The 18,544-nt window shown below is 46.0% G+C and overlaps 1 protein-coding gene across 9 annotated transcripts in view; it reads left to right on the plus strand.

Moving 5' to 3' along the window:
- DYNC1I1 (dynein cytoplasmic 1 intermediate chain 1) overlaps positions 1 to 18,544 on the plus strand; it is a 540,798-nt gene that overhangs the window by 349,485 nt on the left and 172,769 nt on the right. The window lies entirely within an intron of this gene.

The raw sequence follows: 18,544 nt of genomic DNA on the forward strand, positions 1-18,544 counted from the left end.
ACTTGCGTTAGATGAGCCGGTGTCCTCCACAGTGGACACCTCCAGCGTCCGCAGATTCTGGCTATCCCATCGGTACAAGTCCGTTATCAGGTCCTGCTGTTTCTTGCCGCGGATGTCCATGCCTCTCGCCTCGCACAGACTCTGCAGGTCGGATAGGACCATGACCTTGTAATTCCCGGACATTTCCATGCCAAATAAAAGAAAACTTAGGGGAGGGGTACTGGTTACACAGTCTCTCTGTATATATGAAAAATATATTGCACTCAGTCACTACCAACGAATTAGTTCGTTTCTCGATAGGGCTAATTCGATAGCCCTACCTGAGATACTATCAGCACACACAGATCCCAAACGCTGCCGACCACTGTCACAAGAGCCCCACTGGCCGTGAACACGCAAAACCGTCCGATCCGATTCTAGCACACAGATTGAGAGCTATGGACGCAATCTGCGTAGAATTGGCGGAGTTTGAGCGTCACGACGCAGTAGGGAGCCTGTGAGGTTACGAAAATACACTTTTACTCCAACCCAGGGGTAGATTTGCCACCATCTCTGTTTTCTATCAGCCCAGAGAAAACTGCTAACTGGCTATAGACCTGTGAAACAAACAACCGGTTAAAACTGTGCAATTCCTATCTATCTATCAAAACAGTAGCGTCCCTTCGGAAGTTTAGGTCTCGTCTGTGTATACTGAATAGAAGGTTTTACTGAGAGGTAAAGACCTTTTAAAAAGCCTTTATTTGTTACAATATAAATAATTAATATATACAGACAATCGTGAACAATTAAACGATGAGAGACAGTGATAACACAGTACATAAAAGAAAAAGGGATAAAAAGAACGAATACTTATGATTCTGTGGAAAGTCCGTTCGGGAAAAGACAAAGTTCCTTTGTTGCAGTTAGTTCGCAATATGGCCGAACCACATGGCCGTTGCTCCGCCTGCAAGATGGCCACTGCTATTTCCCCAAGCAGTGGCAGTCTTTTCGGTATGATGGAAAGTGGGGGAATTGGCTGGGGGTCCTCATGCAATCAGTTTTGAGCACTGACATTTCTGGGCGGAGTCTCAAGCTCAGCCCAGGGGCGTGTCAGGCAGTGAGTTCTCAGGGGAGGAACTTCCAACCATCCACAAAATATGTCCAATTTCATACCCCGCCGGGGTTTTGTCGCACATGCAAACCGATTTCATATTCAGATTGGGCTGAGAATACACGTTCATAGGACATCAAACTTGCAATATTTGGGGCGCACGGGGACCCCATTATTCATATCTCAGCCCCTGCTCGGGTTACCTGGCTATGTCTAGTATCACCATATTCTACAGAATTAGGGAAACAAAATTATGTAATTTTCATATTCCTCCCATGGATGGTATTTGCAAAATGTGACAAAGTTATCAACACCATGCATTCCATACTCAGTCTAGTCGGTGCCGTCAAGACTGGGAGGAATGTAGGTGTCAATAGACCTCATGCTGTGCTAGCTTCCCCTGTTGAATAGACTCTGTTGGTATTTCAGCTCTGCCCAATTAGCACATTAGTGTCACCAGAGCTTTTCCGGGAGCCTTAACAGGATTTCTTGCTAAACCAGGTTGCTTTAGCCATATGCTAACGCAGGCCCATTCAGCCCTCATGGCAAAAGGGGGGGGAAGGCAGGAAGGAAAAACTTCTATTTTAAAAATAAAGAATGTCAGTTTTCCGATCACGGTTGCGATCGGACAATCGGCCGCGAATCCTCGGACGACTGGGCGTCGCCCGGCGTCACAGTGAGCCCATCCAACACTGATAGCAGGAGGATGGACAGACTGATGGAAAAAAAGACAGATGCAGCAGTCATGAGCCCATCCAATACTGATAGCAGGAGGATGGACAGACTGATGGAAAAGAAGGCAAATGCAGCAGTCGTGAGCAGGGGCGTAGCTAGGTGGGGGCAGGGGGGTACATATGTCCCCCAGGGGACAGCATCTGGGGGGCGCTGGATCAGACTGTACTGTTCCCCCATGTCTTCTGGTTCGCATTCACACAGCGCTGAGACACGAAACAAGTAGGGAGGAGCAGATCTTCCCTGCTCTCCGCCCACTCCCCGCCTCCTTTCAGCCCTTCTCTCCTCATGATCGAGAAGAGAAGGGCTGGAAGGAGGCAGAGAGTGGGCGGCAAGCAGGCGTTGAGAGGGAACAACATTCAAAGTTTACCTGGGTAAAGGTAATGCATGGGTAAACTTTTGTTGGTGAGACTTTTGAGCTGTTTCAGAAAATTCCAGGCTCCGGTGAATCAGCTGAGCTGGCTCCACTGCGCTGCCTTGAGAGCAGGGCCGGGCCGAGGCATAGGCTGGAGAGGCTCCAGCCTCAGGGCGCAGTGTAGGAGGGGGCGCACAATTCATTCAGCTGTCATTCCTAATTGTGTTTGAAGCAGAAAGAAATAAGAAAAGGGGATACATAGCAGTGACTGCAAGCCATATAAGTAGATATTAAGGTGTTGGGGAGGTTGTGGGCCCTGTGGCACCTCTTAGTGTAATGGTGTAATGGCAATCAGTGTGTGACGGCTGGGGTGGGAGGGATGGAGGGGCGCACTTTGGTGTCTCAGCCTTGGGTGCTGGAGGACCTTGTCCCGCCTCTGCTTGAGAGAGGTATTCTGCAGCGTCTGCTCAGCGTTAGCTCTCTGCATCTGTTTAGCTTCATGATTAGCGTCTCTGTCTATCAGCCTGTGCTCCGGCCAGCAGAGGTCTGTGATTACTGCTGGACAAGGATGTCCCCTCCTCTCCCACTATACAAGCGATGTAGCAGAGCCAGAAGCATATGGGGCTATTTTTTTTTTATTATTGTAATCGTGGGTCAGGTCGCTCCTTTACATTTAACCCCCTACACTCTCTCTCCCCTCCTGCTCTACATCAGCTGTGCTTGTTCTTGTCTACATCCTGTCATCTATCTTTCTTACTCTTTTTCCCACTCATCTTTGTCTCCCTCCTTTGTCTCTCCAACTTCACAACTTTTTCCATCTCTGTCCCACCTTCCTGCCCCCTCCCCTCTATCTTATGGATCAGGTTCTTTGGTGATTTAAAGGAGTCATCTGCCAAAAATAGTGTTCCCCAGCTGTACTTAAAAGGAGTCATCAGGCGTTTCTAAGAAAAATAAGCGCTACATACCAAGGGCTTCGTCCAGCACCAAGCTCCCAGTATGTCCCTCGCCGCAGCTCCTCCGACAGCCGTTCACCTGTGAAGCTTCCCGGTCCCTGGCAATGACGTCAGTCCAACCTGGAGGTCGGCCTTTACTGCACCTGCGTGAGCGATGCTGTCAATCACCGCCATGTGGATCTGAGCGTACTGCGCAGCTCCACGTTAGTCTGGTTGTCCTTACTGCGCCTGCATGAGCGACACTGTCAATCAAGCCCACGTCGTCCGCAGTGTAGATCTGACAGTGTTTTGAGTGTGGATTTCATTGACAGACTAGTGGATTTAATTGACAGCGGTGCTCGCACAGGCACACTAGAGGAGGTCAGCCTCTGCACCGCCGGGGACCCCGGGCCGGAGGCTGAACGCGGAGCTGCGGTGTGGGACATGTCTGCTGCAAGGGGCTGGAGGAAGCCCCGGGTAAGTACAGCTGAGGAACACTGTTTTTGGCTGACGACTCCTTTAAGTTTGGTACTTTCAGTGCCCATATCTTTTGGCAACAACATGTGCCCAAAATTATCAATGGTAATTTAGCTGATTTATTGCTGATAATGTTGGCATCAATATATGCACACATATTGCATTAAAAATAAGATGGCATGTTACCATAGTGCCAAAAACAGTTCAAATGAGTGCACAGCGCGCCTTATCATTTGGATGCCGCCATGGGCCACAGTGTGCTGTACATTGTAAATATGGGGGTGCTGACAAGGTAATTTGAGTACCAAAATTTGTCGCCATTTAGCGGCGTTGAATCCAGGCCTAGAGTTAGCAGTTGATAAGTTTGGCTGATATTCTACTATGTTAGGGGAAGCAATACTATCGAATTCTTCCAGAGCGCATATTCACATGCGCCTTAATTCCATGTGCGCCTGTACCCTGACTTGAATATCAGGCAGCATGCAATTTTCCTTTATCTGTGTGGTATTCCTCTAGGCACTCTGACTTACTCTTTCCAAAAGCATTCTGATCCCATAAAAATCGATAAATAAAAATAGCCTAGACTATGGTAGGACATTAGACTATGACTATGGTGGGATTAGAGTGTGAGCTTCTTTAAGGACAGTCAGTGACATGACTATGTATGCTGTAATGTGCTGCAGATGATGTCAGTGCTATACAAATACATAATAATAATATGGTAGGACATTAGACTATGACTATGGTGGGATTAGAGTGTAAGCTCCTCTGATGACAGTCACTGACATGACTATGTACTCTGTAAAGTGCTGCAGGAGATGCCAGTGCTATATAAATACATAATAATAATAATAATATGGTAGGACATTAGACTATGACTATGGTGGGATTAGAGTGTGAGCTTCTCTAAGGACAGTCGGTGACATGACTATGTACTCTGTAAAGTGCTGCAGGAGATGTCAGTGTTATATATAAATACATAATAGTAATATGGTAGGACATTAGACTATGACTATGGTAGGATTAGATTGTGAGCTCCGTTTAATGTTATAACTTCATAGTTCAGCAACATTGGGTTGCATTTCTTCTCTGCAGCATTGCAACTTCATGTACATTTGGCTCCATTGCATGCCACAGGGGGCGCAAAAACTATCTTTGTCCCCGGGTGCTGAAATACCAAGCTACGCCTCTGGTCGTGAGCCCATCCAACACTGATAGCAGGAGGATGGACAGACTGATGGAAAAGAAGACAAATGCAGCAGTCGTGAGCCCATCCAATACTGATAGCAGGGGGATGGACAGACTGATGGAAGAAAGACGGATTCAGCAGTCATGTGCGCCCACCCAATACTAATAGCAGGGGGATGGACAGACCGGTGGAAGAAAGACAGATGCAGCAGTCGCGAGCCCACCCAAAACTGATAGCAGGAGGATGGACAGACCGATGGAAAAATAGACAAATGCAGCAGTCATGAGCCCATCCAATCCTGATAGCAGAGGAATGGACAGACCGGTGGAAGAAAGACAGATGCAGCAGTCGCGAGCCCATCCAAAACTGATAGCAGGAGGATGGACAGACCAATGGAAAAATAGACAAATGCAGCAGTCATGAGCCCATCCAATACTGATAGCAGAGGAATGGACAGACCGGTGGAAGAAAGACAGATGCAGCAGTCGCGAGCCCACCCAAAACTGATAGCAGGAGGATGGACAGACCGATGGAAAAAAGACAGATGCAGCAGTCATGTGAGCCCACCCAAAACTGATAGCAGGGGGATGGACAGACTGATGGAAGAAAGAGGGATGCAGCAGTCATGTGCGCCCACCCAATACTGATAGCAGGAAAATGGACAGACCGATGGAAAAAAAGACAAATGCAGCAGTTGTGAGTCCACCTAAAACTGATAGCAGGGGGATGGACAGACCAATGGAAGAAAGACTGATGAAGCAGTCATGTGAGCCAATCCAATACTTATAGCAGAGGGATGGACAGACCGATGGAAGAAAGACAGATGCAGCAGTCATGTGCGCCCACCCAAAACTGATAGCAGGGGGATGGACAGACCAATGGAAGAAAGACTGATGAAGCAGTCATGTGCGCCCACCCAATACTGATAGCAGAGGGATGGACAGACCGATGGAAGAAAGAGGGATGCAGCAGTCATGTGCGCCCACCCAAAACTGATAGCAGGAAAATGGACAGAGCGATGGAAAAAAAGACAAATGCAGCAGTCGTGAGCCCACCCAAAACTGATAACAGGGGGATGGACAAGACTGATGGAAGAAAAGACTGATGCAGCATTAATGTACGCCCCCCAAACTGATAGCAGGGGGATGGACAGACCAATGGAAGAAAGACTGATGCAGCAGTCATGTGCGCCCACCCAATACTGATAGCAGGGGGATGGATGGACCGCTGGAAGAAAATACAGATGCAGCAGTTGTGAGCCCACCCAAAACTGATAGCAGGGGGATGGACAGACCATTGGAAAAAAGGACAAATTCAGCAGTCGTGAGCCCACCTAAAACCGATAGTAGGGGGATGGACAAGACTGATGGGAAGAAAAGAGAGATGCAGCAGTCATGTACACCCACCCAAAACTGATAGCAGGGGGATGGACAGACCGATGGAAGTAAGACAGATGCAGCAGCCATGTGAGCCCACCCAAAACTGATAGCAGAGGGATGGACAGACCGATGGAAGAAAGACAGATGCAGCAGTCGTGTGTACCCACCCAAAACTGATAGTAGAGGGATGGACAGACCGATGGAAGAAAGACAGATGCAGCAGTCATGTGCGCCCACCCAAAACTGAAAGCAGGGGGATGGACAGACTGATAGCAGAAAGACAGATGCAGCAGTCGTGAGCCCACCCAAAACTGATAGCAAGGGGATGGACAGACCGATGGAAGAACAACAGATGCAGCAGTCGTGAGCCCACCCAGAACTGATAGCAGGAGGATGGACAGACCGATGGAAGAAAGACATATGCAGCAGTCATGTGCGCCCATCCAAAACTGATAGCAGAAGGATGGATGTACAAAAAAACCCGACACTAGCTTAGCCCTTGTTAGGTGTCTAAAAACTGTCCAACGCTAGCCCAGGGCCTAACATTAACCTGACTCAAGAATAACGGTGCCCATTAAGAATCCAATTTCCTGAGCAATTGACGTCTGATCTGATTGTTGTGATCGATAGGAAACTGTACTTGGACCCACCAATGGAGGGGAAAAGGTTAAGCAATCTGATCAGGTGAGGGCTGGATGCATGTTGCATAATGCATACATTATAATGAGTGTGAACTGCAAAGGAGAGACTGGACACAGACAGACGTTAATCCTAAGCCGGCATGCTGTGAATTAGAATAACGCGATCCTAAAAAATACGCCGCACTCTGAGTGTGCTATGGGTATGCAGAAGAAACTGTTTAAAGTGAACCTCCAGACTGTAAATCTACTCAGCAGCACTGAAAAGGCTTGGTGTTTCTTCAACAGTTTTCACAGCATCAGAACTTTGTTTTTCTTACCCAAGCCTCATTTTTAGCTGCACAGAAGAAAACTGCCCGGGCATTTTCTCCCTGATGCTGTGCAAAGCATGATGAGATTTCTAATGATATTGTACTCCTGCTGCTGTTTTGGCGCAATTTTTTTTTTATTTTTTTATTTTAAATTTGAGATTTGAAGCCTAGCGCGCGCAGCTGTGAGGGGTGATCAGGACACAGGACAGTTGGAACTGTGTTCATGATCCCTATCACCTCCTTTCAACCCAAAAGATGGCTACCCTCATTAAAAAGATAGCTGCCCCCATGCAGAGAGGTTATATTACCTATCTATTTTAATAAACATAACTAATGTAACTTAATGACAGTATGTTTGTTTAGGCTGAAGTTCCCCTTTAAGCAAAAAGGTAGATTACTTACAAAATAGCACCACTCTGCATTCAAGAATAATTAACACATTTTAATATTTCCAAATTGCATTCCATATGAATACTACACAATTAAAAGCAACCTCAATCACTGATCCACATATAAGCCCAAAAAAACTGCAATATATCAACCAAATTGTATGAGAAAACCTGGTGTATGAATATAATAATAATAATAAAAATAATAATCCGAACATTTGTATAGTGCTTTTCTCCTGTCGGACTCAAAGCGCTCAAGAGCTGCAGCCACTGGGACGCGCTCAGGAGGCCACCCTGCAGTGTTAGGGAGTCTTGCCTTCAACTCCTTACTGAATAGATACTGACCCTAGCCAGGATTCAAACCCTGGTCTCCCATGTCAAAGGCAGAGCCCTTAACCAGTACTTTATTTAGCCACCATATTATTATGAATATGTGTATCCTGCACACAGGTTAATTAGTGTATGAACCCGGGTTTAGACAGGTGCAAAAAGCAGTGTATAAAAAAGTGCAAACTGTGCAATAGACGTCACTAAATACAAAATACTGGTGTCAATCATACAGAGAAAAACAAAACCACATGGTGCAAAGGTAACAAACTGCAATATAAAGTGCTAATGGAAAAGTGATCTTGCTATAGATATGGTGCTGGCAGGTAGCATAAATGTGCAATAAAAGTGTATACTGTATATACTCCACCCACGTAATAGATAGGAAACCGGGAGTGGATCTGGAGCAAGGAGGGAGGCCGCAATGAGCCAGGGTGGACAAGTCCACCGGTTCCACAGCCTTCACCTTGCTTTGTCAAGACCGAGACCCTGAGTCTCGTGCACTTTTTAATATACTGCTTTATAAAAAAATTGTTTACAATCTGTAATAAATATTTGTTGGTTGGAAGGAGTCTGCTGTCAGTCATCTCCTCAGCCTGCCATAGTCTGGCAAGACCATGTGATACAATGACCAGCACAGTCTTTACTGCACATGCACTGGAAAATTCCCCTTTCCAGTGACCTGTCCCCTTGTTCTTAGAACATTGTTTTCTGTTCCTTGGCCATTGTTTACCTTTAGGAAATATGAAAACACTTGATGTTTACCCCGCTGCTGTCTGGATGCCGGTACATATTGAGCTGATACTGCGCTCTGGCCTTGTGTTAGACACAGCACAATGTTCTACACTCTGCTTCTAGAAATGCCTCTATTTCTCTAAGGGAAATCCTGCTTAAAGAGAAACTCTGCAGAGCAAGTCCTTTTACTAAAACCAGCTGTAAAGTAACTGAGGGCTCCGAATTCAAGCATATCAAACTTAAATTCACTGATGTAAGTATATATATATATATATATATATATATATATATATATATATATATATATATATATATATATATATATATATATATATACAGTATAGATATATATAGTTATTTTGTAAAAATATAAGCAATTTTAATTTTATCATTTCCACTACAGGTCCTCTTTAGCTATGTTCGGCTGGCGTTTGTCGTTTCATACGCACTTTCAGCTGCCTCGAGTCATTTTCTTTCTTGCTTTGATAAGGCGCCGCAGCCGCCCCGCCCCAGTAACACGTTTTACGCTGCAACTCGGGCCAAGTAATATTTTCCAAAAGCTGCTTTAGAAGAAGTGCTGACAGCGTGGGATGAAGTCACGGCGAGCTGCGCAGACGCCTCGGTTCTGTCCGTCGGCTGTCCGCTCAGTGACATTGTCCCCATTCTTACACCAAAAACGTTCCATGGAAAGAGTTGGTTAAGCCGGCATCCCACATCTTGTCCCCCCCTTCCCTGGAGGCGGCGTTCTCCTGGCGCTCACACCCAGCTCCGCGCCTGCGGGCCCTACTTCCACGCCAAGTGTGCATGCTAAGAAAAGAACACTCTCTGCACACATAATGTATGAAAGCTGTGAGTCACTCCGATCTCTGCGAAGGGCTGTGTCACCAGGAAACGACCCGACATAAAAAACAGAATCGTTACCCGACAACTACGGAAACTGCTCCAGCTTCTGGTAACAGATTAGAAACTCTCGGGATTTTATTACTGTCTGTGTCCCTGCTCAGGAGAAATCCCTGATTGCCCAGTCTGACAGGTAGTAGATAAATCTCCTCAGCAGGGACAGAGACTAGGCATGTTTGTTTAGGGATAGGCAAAGATGGCACAAAGCTCCCAACTGTCTCTTTTTTCGGAGGGACAGTCCCTCTTTGGGAACCCTGTCCCTGTGTTCCTGTCCCTGTCTTTGTCCCTCATTTGTCCCTCTTTCAGAACTGATGTACAGATCTGTGAAAATATTTTCTACTGAAAAATGTGTTTAATAGACTCTAAAGACACAATACAATGAAATGATCCAATTTTTTTCTCTTATTCGAGCAAGAAATCCTATTTCCCATTTTTATTCAATATAAAGTGATCAGGAGTGGTGCATTTTTCTGATCAATTTTTATGAAAATTGAGTGGTGTAGTGTAAATTGTCAATTTATTAATATGCAGACCCAAGCAATTTTTTAAGAGTTTTGACATTTTTTTTTTTCGTAATTTGGTGATAAATTGAACATGTGTGTGGTACATTGGTCAATTTTTTGAAATGTTACAATCAATCAGAAACATTGATTGTAATTCTTGATTAAAAAGAAATGTGTGGCCACCTTAAGGCCTGGAACCCACTACAAATCGCAAATTGCTAGCGTTTTTAATGAGCGTTTTGTAAGTAATTTCAGGAGCGCTTTTTGGCAATTTTGGCAGCGATTTTAAAAAGTGTAATCTTTTTGCCAGCGATTGTGTAGCGATTTGCGATTAGCGATTTTAATTCTGATTGGTCCTTTCAATTAATTTTCATTTTTTTTTACAGTGTTCAGTAACTTCAAAACACTAGCAAATCGCTCTGTGTAGGTTTTGACGAGCGATTAGGACAGCGTTTATATACTTTACATTGCAGAAACGCTGATGCAAACCGCTAACGCTCAAAAGTGCTGCATGTCCTGCATTTGCAATTTTGGTCATCGCAATCGCTCCAGTTTCAGCCCTCAATGTTTTTTCTATCATTGAAATCAATACATTTTGAACTAATGACAGGACTAGTGTGGTCTGAATTCATAAAACTGCATATTTTGCTTCTGAATTCTTTCTGGCATCAGTGATTAGGGGTGTGGCGGGGGCGGGATTAGGGGTGTGGTGGGGGCATGTCTAAAAGTGTCCCTCTTTCTTATCTCAAAAAGTTGGGAGGTTTGCAGGCATATGCATGGGGAAACAACTGTAGGGGGCACCACAGAGCTAGTTTTAGCACACTGTACTTTGTCACGTTTTAAGTGGTAAACCTTGTTCAAGAGAAAGGGGCACACAGGAACCTGTGACTGGCAGTGAGCAAAAGCTCCTCCCACTGCAGAAGTCAGAAGAGGGTTTCCCACACAGGAAGTCCAAGAGGCACAATACCAGGACTCCTCCCATTTATTCACAGCATGGAAATTCCGTCAGCCTCTGGAAACAATAGGCTCAGCTTATGAAGGCTTATCACCTCCCCTAAACAAAGCTCACTTAACACTGGAAGGGGGAAGGTGGGGAGTTCTCCTTTAAACTGTCGCTGATGCTACTGTGGGCCGCCCTCAGATCACTGTGATCTCCTGAAAATTCTATAAAAGTTTCATCACATGAAAATGAAATGGAACAGAAGGGAGGCATTAGGCTGCAGCAAGGCTGGGTACTTTTCCAATAAAATAAATGTAATTTGTGGCCACGTATCGAGAAGTCGCTGGTTTGAAGTTCTAAGTGGAACAATTCGGCTCCTGGCTTCGGAGTGGCCGTGTGGCTGAGCCTGACGCCGGCGCTTTCATGTGGTTTGTGGGACGCAGTCTGAAAGCCGCAGCATCTGAGAAGGCCAGAAACCAGAGACGGCCACATTGCTTCCTTTCTTCTTAAATAAACGCTTCTTTCTTAACCTCTTGGAAGCCGGAGGTCCTATCAGTAAAAATGTTTCCTTTCCTGTACAGCTTTCCATGTGGTGCAGCCCTCAATCTCTGCAGCCCACTCCTCACCCCCAGTCTCTGCAGCCCACTCCTCACCCTCAGTCTCTGCAGCCCACTCCTCACCCCCAGTCTCTGCAGCCCACTCCTCAACCTTAAATCTCTGTAGGGCAATCCTCAACCCTTAATCTCTGCAGCCCACTCCTCAACCCTCAATCTCTGCAGCCCACTCCTCACCCCTCAATCTCTGCAGCCCACTACTCAACCCTCATTCTCTGCAGCCCACTCCTCAACCCTCATTCTCTGCAGCCCACTCCTCACCCCTCAGTCTCTGCAGCCCACTCCTCACCCTCATTCTCTGCAGCCCACTCCTCACCCTCAGTCTCTGCAGCCCACTCCTCACCCCCCAGTCTCTGCAGCCCACTCCTCAACCTTAAATCTCTGTAGGGCAATCCTCAACCCTCAATCTCTGCAGCCCACTCCTCACCCCCAATCTCTGCAACCCACTCCTCAACCCCCAGTCTCTGCAGCCCACTCCTCAACCTTAAATCTCTGTAGGGCAATCCTCAACCCTCAATCTCTGCAGCCCACTCCTCAACCCTCAATCTCTGCAGCCCACTCCTCAACTCTCAGTCTCTGCAGCCCACTCCTCCACCCTCAATCCCTGCAGCCCACTCCTCACCCCTCAATCTCTGCAGCCCACTCCTCACCCCTCAGTCTCTGCAGCCCACTCCTCAACCCTCAATCTCTGCAGCCCACTCCTCACCCCTCAGTCTCTGCAGCCCACTCCTCACCCCTCAGTCTCTGCAGCCCACTCCTCACCCCTCAATCTCTGCAGCCCACTCCTCACCCCCAGTCTCTGCAGCCCACTCCTCAACCTTAAATCTCTGTAGGGCAATCCTCAACCCTCAATCTCTGCAGTCCACTCCTCAACCCTCAATCCATGCAGCCCACTCCTCAACCATCAATCTCTGCAGCCCACTCCTCAACCCTCGTTCTCTGCAGCCCACTCCTCACCCTCAATCTCTGCAGCCCACTCCTCACCCCCAGTCTCTGCAGCCCACTCCTCAACCTTAAATCTCTGTAGGGCAATCCTCAACCCTCAATCTCTGCAGTCCACTCCTCAACCCTCAATCCATGCAACCCACTCCTCACCCCTCAATCTCTGCAGCCCACTCCTCAACCCTCAGTCTCTGCAGCCCACTCCTCAACCCTCATTCTCTGCAGCCCACTCCTCACCCCTCATTCTCTGCAGCCCACTCCTCACCCCTCAATCTCTGCAGCCCACTCCTCAACCCTCAATCTCTGCAGCCCACTCCTCACCCCCAATCCCTGCAGCCCACTCCTCAACCCTCAGTCTCTGCAGCCCACTCCTCAACCCTCAATCCCTGCAGCCCACTCCTCACCCCTCATTCTCTACAGCCCACTCCTCACCCCTCAATCTCTACAGCCCACTCCTTAACCCTCAGTCTCTGCAGCCCACTCCTCAACCCTCATTCTCTGCAGCCCACTCCTCACCCCTCATTCTCTGCAGCCCACTCCTCACCCCTCAATCTCTGCAGCCCACTCCTCACCCCCAATCCCTGCAGCCCACTCCTCACCCCTCAGTCTCTGCAGCCCACTCCTCAACCCTCAATTTCTGCAGCCCACTCCTCACCCCTCAGTCTATGCAGCCCATTCCTCAACCCTCATTCTCTGCAGCCCACTCCTCACCCCTCAATCTCTGCAGCCCACTCCTCACCCCCAATCCCTGCAGCCCACTCCTCAACCCTCAGTCTCTGCAGCCCACTCCTCAACTCTCAATCCCTGCAGCCCACTCCTCACCCCTCATTCTCTACAGCCCACTCCTCACCCCTCAGTCTCTGCAGCCCACTCCTCACCCCCAATCTCTGCAGACCACCTCTCACCCCCCCAATCTCAGCAGCCCACTCCTCACCCCCAATCTCTGCAGCCCACTCCCGAACCCTCATTCTCTGCAGCCCACTCCTCAACCCCTTAAACTCCTGCCCAGATCTCATCCTACGTGTTAAATAGGACATGTAATGGCGAATCTCGGGGGTCTGAGTAAAATATCCCTCAGGTGGTCACCAGCCATTCTAGAAAGAAACAATACATGCGTAGTAAAGGGGCTGGAACCTCCTCCAGTGCTTTTCTGTTGTCTTGTGTCCCCATCTGTGAGATCCTCCATCACTTCCGATTCAGACAGGAAGTAGGTTCTTCTCTTCAAGCTGACAGCAGCAATTAAAGAAATACAAATGGTAAAGAGGGAAAGAGTTGGTTGTCCACTGCAGGGATCGGTAATTTGGGGCCAGGGGTCATACAGCCGTGTTGCAGGTCTTCAGCCTCGCATGCCTGTCCTGTTGCTATGGAGGGGTCGAGGTGGGGGGCAGCTTGCGGTGGGCTTGTTGTTGGGTGCGTAAAGCAAACCTGTGAGGTCCTCAGGAGGAAAATCTGATATTTGCCTCGGGAATCGGGATCCCCCAGGGCCTTCCCACATTCTCCCCAAGACCACCGATCCAACGCTGGACCCTCTGGAAGGTCACGTCCCATCAGTGAGCGAGTGCAGAGGCATGCGCAGGGGCACGGAGTTGCTTGGGCTCAGGGAAAAGGCCAAGCTCTACTTCCTCCGCCCACCACTCCACAAAGCCCTCCTCCATGAAGTCCGGGCGTCCCAGCGCTGGATTGGGGGAGTGGCTTCTTTCTACTGAGGTAAGTACCCATTTAGGCAATATTTTACCATTCAGGTACACTATAAAAGATTTTATGTAAATGAGGTGAAAACTGGATAAGAAGAGATAACTTATGTGAAAAGTTTTGTAAACCAGCCTCCGTCTGTCCTAATTATTCGTACAGACTGACTTATATAATATGTCCCTTTTACCAGTGAGCTGCTGTATGTGAGATGTGGAGGGAGCCATCTTCATTGTTATTATTTATTATTATTATTGAGTACTTATATAGTGACGACATCTTCTGCAGCGCTGTACAGAGTACATAGCCATGTCACTGACTCTCCTCAGAGGAGCTCACACTCTAATCCCTACCATAGTCATAGTCTAATGCCCTACCATATTATTATTATGTATTTACATAGCAGTGACATCTTCTGCAGCACATTACAGAGTGCATAGTCATGTCACTGACTGTCCTCAGAGGAGCTCACACTCTAATCCTACCATAATCATAGTCTAATGTCCTACCATATTATTATTATGTATTTATATAGCACTGACATCTTCTGCAGCACATTACAGAGTACATAGTCATGTCACTGACTGTCCTCAGAGGAGCTCACAATCTAATCCTACCATAGTCATAGTCTAATGTCCTACCATATTATTATTATGTATGTATATAGCACTGACATCTTCTGCAGCACATTACAGAGTATATAGTCATGTCACTGACTGTCCTCAGAGGAGCTCACAATCTAATCCTGCCATAGTCATAGTCTGATGTCCTACCATATTATTATGTATTTATATAGCACTGACATCTTCTGCAGCACTGTACAGAGTACATAGTCATGTCACTGACTGTCCTCAGAGGATCTCACAATCTAATCTAGTCTTGGGCCAATTTTTTAGGGTTAAGCCAATTAACTAATTTGTATGTGTTTGGGATGTGGGAGGTAACAAGAGTGCCTGAAAGAAACCCATGCAGACATGGGGAGAACATACAAACTCTTTGTAGATATTGCCCCAGCTGGGATTCAAACTGGGGATCCAGCACTGCAAGGTAAGAGAGTTAACCACTACGCCACCGTGCTGCCCATTGTGAAAGGCAAATACTGGGGGACTTTTAAACGTGCTGAGAATGACTTGTATTGACACTTATCTGCGTGGCTGAGGGGGCCATCTTAGCAGCGAGGTAGTTGAGGTGATGAGGCCGCTTTATTATCAGCCGTTTAGTAGTTATTGGTGTTGTAACAGGACCAAAGATGTGATTTTTGAAGTCATTCCCAGTTGCCGGGCAACTGAACAGCATCCCAGCAGAATGGAAAGAAGTGCTGGAGGCAGAGGATGTAGCATATGCTGAGTGAATAGGGCATACACTGGCTTTAGGCAATCTTACAAGCAGCTCACCAGTGTAGAAGGATTGAGTCTTACAAGCGGACAGAGGTGGCGGAGCCAAGACAGTTGGCCAGTGGCCTAGAAACAGCTGGATTGGCAAATGCCGCAAGTTTAGCAATTCTTGGCTTCAATGATTGCTCCTCACACTGTCAGGTCAACAGTATGGACAGTTGCTAGATACGTCGGGATAATCGGACGCCATTTCATCAGAATTAAAGGGAACCTGTAGTTAGAATGATATGGAGGCTGACATATTTACCACTTCATCACTAGGAGGTTTTACCCATTATGGTCCAGAACGATTTTCACTTTTAAGCGCTCCTCCCATTTATTGGCCATTAACTTTATCAATATTTATCACACCTAAGTTATTTATAACTTGTTTTTCTCACTACCAATTAGGCTTTTTTGGGGTTGATATTTGTTTTCAGTAATTACTTAATTTATATGCATTTTAAAGGGAAAAACAAGGGAAAAAAAAACCAAAACACTATTTCTCCATTTTCAGTTTTAAAATAAACAGTGCTATTGCGGATAAAACCCACACATTTCATTTGTTCATTTGCCCTGGTTATCACAACATTTAAATTATGTCCCTAGTACAATGTACGGTGACAATATTTTATTTGCAAATAAAGGTGTATTTTTGGTTTTCTCCTTGTACTCTTTAAATAATTACAAGCCCTTATTTGCAAAAATAACAGTAATACACCCTCATGACATACATATTTAAAAAGCTGAGTCCCTAAGGTAACTATTTATATATTCTTTATTCAATTTTATCACTTTTTAAGTGTTTTATTTTGGTACAGAAATATAACTATTTTATTGCTTTTGGTTCAGTTTGTCACTACAAAGAATTCACATGACATACAGTAGGGCTCAGCACTGAAACACCCCAAATTCTATTCTCTTGCTTGTCACAGTTAAAATTATACCTTATATACTGTACATAATCAGATAGCTCTTTTGGGCACACGACAGACTAACAACGAGTAGCACCAATAGCTTTTTCAAGGCCATCTTTTTCACCAAACATTATAGTGTTATTCTGATCACCAGCGATCGGCAAAGTGCAAAACTGGGGTAGCCCAGTGTTGAGGTGGTGAAACATTTCACTGACATGTGCACGTTATGACATTGTAGCCTTACCTCTCAGAACGCTGTATTTCAAGTATTCTGAGAGGTAACCTTACAATATTAGAAACGTGTTTATTTGTACTTTTTAAACAAATTGATCACTATCATAGGTTAAAGTGCTGGCACTTTGATTGGCTTTGGGGACACTTGTTCTTATTCACCAATAGCTGCCCTTCATTATGATGCTGGAGAAGAATGGAGGGGTATGGGGTGCACCCATATGAAGCCACAGCCGATTATCTATGTGTCTGGGGTGTTAGATGAAGTCCCGAGAGGCTTAGTTATACTAATGCGATTACAGCAAGTGGTTAAACAATGCAGATTGCCTGGCTGTCCTGCTGATCTTCAGCCTCTAATACTTTTAGCTGCCATAGCCCCTGAACAAGCATGCAGCAGATCAGGTGCTCTGACTATAGTGTGACTGGATTAGCTGCATGCTGGTTTCTGGTGGGATTCAGACGTTACTGCAGCCAAATAGACCAGCATGGCTGCCAGGCAACTGGTATTGTTTAACAGGAAATAAATATGGCAGCCTCCATATACCTCTCACTACAGGTTCCTTTTAAATCTGTGTAACAAGGCTTGCAGAGCAAACCATTTCCGCCATAAATGTCTCCACACATGAGGGTCCCTGGGTCAGATCGTGTTTAGTTGATAAAGTTAAGCTTTTCATCGGAAAACAAGAAACATTATAGTAGTTGCTGGAAGTATTCTGTATGATGGGGGGGGGGAGGGGGGGACACAGTAGCTGCAAGTGAGCGGCGGTAGTGAGTAAACCGGCGGCCGTGTATGCTGGCGGTATACCGCACTAGCGGTTTTATAAAGGGGTCTCACACATTAAATCCTGCTGCAGAATCACCTGTGGAATGCTTATCCTTCAGCACCTTTTGGCCACGTTAGTGAGAGTCAGCGAAGGCATCCATTCTTTACTTTTACGCTGTTTCAACATTCAATAAAAATGTGTTTTCCTACTTTTTATTACTCATACAGTTATCATATTTGCTTTTATGCACAAGTAATATTGTCTGTTTACAAATTACAAGTTTCCAAAGTGTAGTTTGTCTGCTCTGAAAGCTGGCATTGCATTTTATTCAAACTGTTTTTATTATAGATTAACATCTTCTAATTAGCTGTTCTGAGCTGTTTGTGTGCTTGAAGCACAGAGAGCTTCTCAGAGAACTCCTTTTCACTCGTTACGCTGTGTGTACACACATGTATCAACATTGGAATGCAAACAAAGATACTGTTATCTCTAGTTTGGATGCAGATTTGAAGCTGAATTGCAGGACAAAGTGCCTTGTTTAACCATTTCAGTGAGGTTCTGCTAAAAAACATTTCTGGGATAGTAACTATCTACACCCCACAGTTGCTCTCTAACCACTCCAGGGGTGTAGATATTCGTCTTATTGTCCTTATGGCCGGCGTGCACGAATGAGCGAGCCCCCCCCCCCTGTGAAGGTGTAGTACTACACTGATCAAAGTACCGGCATCAACGAGATGCTTGTGGTCATAGTAATAATGTAAAGTAACACTTCTACACGTTACTTCCTATTAGCGTACTAACAGTATGCGCAGGAAGATAATGCGTGGGGACATCTTTGGCCAAATAGTAAAATTACACCTACATACATTTATTTATTTTTTTTATAAAAAGATCCAAACATACAATTAAAATTGGGAAGGTAACAGGCGGCACCATTGTCTATTGATCTTCGATTGACCATTACATGCGCGCTAATCTTCTGGGGTTCCCTGTTTATGGGCCCCGTATGTGAGTTATCGTTTTTATGTCTACTGCCTTTTAAAGAAATTTTATCTAAATAAACGGGTTACGCTTAGATATTGCCGTTTTTGTTTTCCTATATAAATTCCTGAAACTT

The sequence above is a fragment of the Hyperolius riggenbachi genome, chromosome 5 (assembly GCF_040937935.1).
Source record: "Hyperolius riggenbachi isolate aHypRig1 chromosome 5, aHypRig1.pri, whole genome shotgun sequence".
In the NCBI taxonomy this organism is placed as follows: domain Eukaryota; kingdom Metazoa; phylum Chordata; class Amphibia; order Anura; family Hyperoliidae; genus Hyperolius; species Hyperolius riggenbachi.